Below are 3,918 nucleotides of genomic sequence, written 5' to 3'. Positions count from 1 at the left end.
GGTGCCACCTACTGTACTGGAATGTAGGCCAGAGATAGGGATAAACTAAATCCTACCTGCCAGCCCCATTGCTCTTAAAAAATATTACATATTTGTGACTATATCTAATGACGTTCTACTCAATATACTCTTTAAACTAATTTCCTGTATCCCCTTCTCCATCAAACTAGATCTCATCCTCTCTCTTTCCCTCCAATAATGCCCACATTGTATCAATACATGCTCCCACGTCTCTGTTTCCTAGTAATACTCACACTTTCCTGTTGGATGCTTTCCTATCTAGCAAGACCTGTAAGGTCTTATTCAACTGGCTGTGTCCCACCCTTAATCTTGGAAATACAGCCTCCTCTCTTCTGTCCTTTCCTGCCGTTCTACCCTCCCCAACTTTCCTCTGTACTTGAAATAAATGCCTGCCCCTAGTATCTCTATTCCACTGCTCCTGCCATTTCTCCACCATCACTGTCCATATCACACTTTTTGACTCTACCTTGCTCATTGATACTACCACATCAACATCCCCACTACTTAGTGCTTGTTTAGCCAGCACATCAACTGCCTCGTTCCCCTCCACTTCCACATGAGCTCGGATCCATGTAAACATTTTCTGTATACCCATTTGTTTACTCCTGCCATAGGTTTGTAGCACCTCATAAAGCAGGTCTTGTCTGCTTTGTGATATAAAGGACTGGAGACTCCTCAGCACTGCACATGGATCAGAGCAAATAACTACTCTTTATGACTTAACTTCCTCCACCCACTGCAAGGCCAACAGTATGGCCATCATCTCCGCCATATATACAGCCGGATGATCTGTAATTACGTTTCCTGACTCTCACCTCACATTCCTGCACTACAAATGCTGACCCTCTCCTTGGATCTTTTGAACCATCTGTGAAAGCTTGTGTTCTGCCTTCACTCATGTTCCCAGCATGCCTGTAAAATCCCTTTCGCAGGATGAGATACCCCATGTCCCTGCAGGCTGACCCAATAAATAATTGCCAGCTGCTGTCTCCTAATCTGTCTCTTAATCTGCAATGGCATTTCCCCCATCTCCGCCACTGGGGACATCCGAAGCGTCCCACTACATATTCTGAGTCTTGTCCCTGTATGACGTCTAGCCTTTCCAGTGATGTACGAGCTGCCGAACCATATGCTATACTTCCATAGTCTATTACAGATCGGATCAATGCAACATATATGGTCTTCAATGAGGCACACCCAGTCCTTCCCTGTCAGACAGCGAATCACATTTAGTACCTTCTTACACTGTCCCATCACTCTCTCAATGTGTTCTGCCCAGGTCATTCTAGCATCAAAGTATCCCCAAGGTACTTGAAGGCTCCAACCATCTCCATATAACCTCAAGCATACCTCATCTCCCACCTTTCTCCTGGTAAAGAACACTTTCTGAGTTTTCTCTACAGAGAACCTGAATCCTCACATTAATACCCACCGCTCTACCTCATCAATTGCTTCCTGTACCTTCCTGACTATTGTCACGGCCCCTCCTCTGCAGTGCAGGGGCGGTTCCTCCTGCAGGCAGAGGAGGGTCGTTAGTGCTTGGAGTCACCTGGGCTCGGGGTATTTAAACTGCTTCACTAATCATTCTTGTCTCTCTCTCTCTGCTCCTCCAGGTATTATCCTGGAGGAGCAGGTTTGTTTGTTCCTTTGTAGTTTTACTTAGTTTTCACTCAGTCATATTCACACACACAGATTCATGCATCCCTGCACTTTACATACACCTTACATTATGATACTTTCACACCACATTCCTTTTTCTTTGTTTAAAGTTTATAGTTTTGGTTTACAATAAATAACTTTTTTGATTGGCCTATACCTGTTGTTCGTGCCCCCTCATTTTTGCCACAGGCTATGAGCTGGCCTGTGACACTATCTGGCACATTTCTTCCTCTCTTCCATAAGGCCCCATCATTTGCAAATAACAACCTCCCAATATCTGTCTGTATTTGAGAGTAAATCATTGATCATGACTGAGAACAACAGAGGACTAATCACGCTTCCCTGTGGTGTACCATTATCCACCATTATTCACTGTAGCTGTCTGAGGGAGACTTCCCCACCCAAACAGGAAATCCTTATGCAGTTGTACATTCTTCCTCCCCTACCCCCATAATATCAAGCTTGATTAACAACCCCTCCTTCCATATCATATCATATGCCTTCTCCACATCAAAAGATACAGTTAACAACAGTGTCCTTGTTCACCTGAGCCTTCCTGACCTCTGCTTCAAAGCAGAGCACTGGGTCCATTGTTCCCCTACCCTTCCTGAATCCACTCTGATGTGGCAACACTAACCCCCTGCTCTCCAGGAAGTAAGTTAGCCTCCATTATCATACGCTCCATAATCTTACATACATGTGATGTTAAGGCTATTGATCTTGTTGGCCTCGTTGGGTCCTTCCCTGGCCTCCGGATTGGTACCGCTACTGCCTCCTTCCAGCTGCCTGGTAGTGTCCCCTCCTTCCACACTGTTGTACAACACCAATACCTTATCCAGTGCCTCATCACTAAGATGGTCCAACATAACATAGCACACCTCATCTTTCCCAGGTGAAGTTAACCCGATACATCCTCCCTCCTATCCAGCAGTCCCGGGTGCTCCCAACTCCCATCTTTTAACACTTTAGCATTGACAACTTTCCCAATCAACTATTTTCTCGCAGCCGCCAACCTTATCGTACTCATCACCCCTACACCCTTCCTCCCTAAACTTCAGAATCACTATGCTCCTCCTCACCTCCATGCTCCCCTCGCGTCTTATCTTGCCCTTCCTCTGCACTTTCTACCTCTGAACTGCCGCTAGCATTAGAAACTATGTTGCTTTCCTCAAACTTTTCTGCCTCCTCTCCACCTCCATAGACCTCTTGCTCCCCTTCAAACCCCTACACCCTTTCTCTCCCGCTTTCTTTTACTCTTTCTTACTCCCTCCTTTATTTGCACCACTATGCTCCATACTTGCTTCACTTTCTTCTCCATCACTATCTCCTACCATATCTTACCCAGTCATAGCACAGCTGAGCCGAACCATCACCACACAAGTAAAGTTTGATTGTTTGTTTTTGCGCTAATTCTAACTGTTCACACAACGTCTCTTTGAAAAACGCTGTCCCCAGCGAGTCTTCGTTCTTTGCTCTACCGCCAATGAATCCAGTCGAACATACACACCAACGTCATGGTGCTTTCAATGCCACATTCAAACAACTGGGAACTCGGAATTCTCTGACAACCGACTTCAACAGTCACCCAACTCGGAAATCCATGTTGGAAACTCTGGCATATTTCTAGAGCTCAGACTTTCCAACCTGAAGATCACTGACGTAATGATTTAACTAAGTTTCTTCCCCCGAGTTCGCAGTTGTCTTGAAAGCACCACATTCGTTCAACAGATTTGAGGCACGTTTGCTCCAGCTTTGTGGGTGTGGCGAGGTGTGACTTGAAGCAATGAGTGAAGTATTTAAAAGAGCAGTGATTTACAGTGGCGGAAAAAGTAGTAACTAGCTACAGTAACATCAACCAGTGTTTGCAGCTGTTTGAATTTGAGTCGATGAGAGAAGCTAGCAATGCAATGTAGTGTTCCTTAGCTGGCAATGTGACAGTGTTCGTGTCTACCATCTGGAAGACACTCAATGCACGTAGCTAATGTGAGGTTAATCCAGTCAATCACACCATAGCGATTTCATTTTATGTTGGCAGGGTTCATTTTCAGAGCTAGCGAGCAAACCAATGGAGCAAACATTAGCTAGCTAGCACCTATTCCATTTATGTGGCGTCGTCAAAGATGGAATCTTTGCTATTGTCAGTTTATTCCAAGATCAGGATGCGGCTGTAATTCTTCCCTGTGATAAGGTTAGCGATAAACTGAACTCCAAACTGAACAGAACTACACTCTCTTCTAC

This window comes from Oncorhynchus gorbuscha, linkage group LG21 (assembly GCF_021184085.1).
Source record: "Oncorhynchus gorbuscha isolate QuinsamMale2020 ecotype Even-year linkage group LG21, OgorEven_v1.0, whole genome shotgun sequence".
Taxonomy (NCBI): domain Eukaryota; kingdom Metazoa; phylum Chordata; class Actinopteri; order Salmoniformes; family Salmonidae; genus Oncorhynchus; species Oncorhynchus gorbuscha.
The sequence above is the reverse complement of the archived record's forward strand: the minus strand, read 5'-3'. Positions refer to the sequence as shown.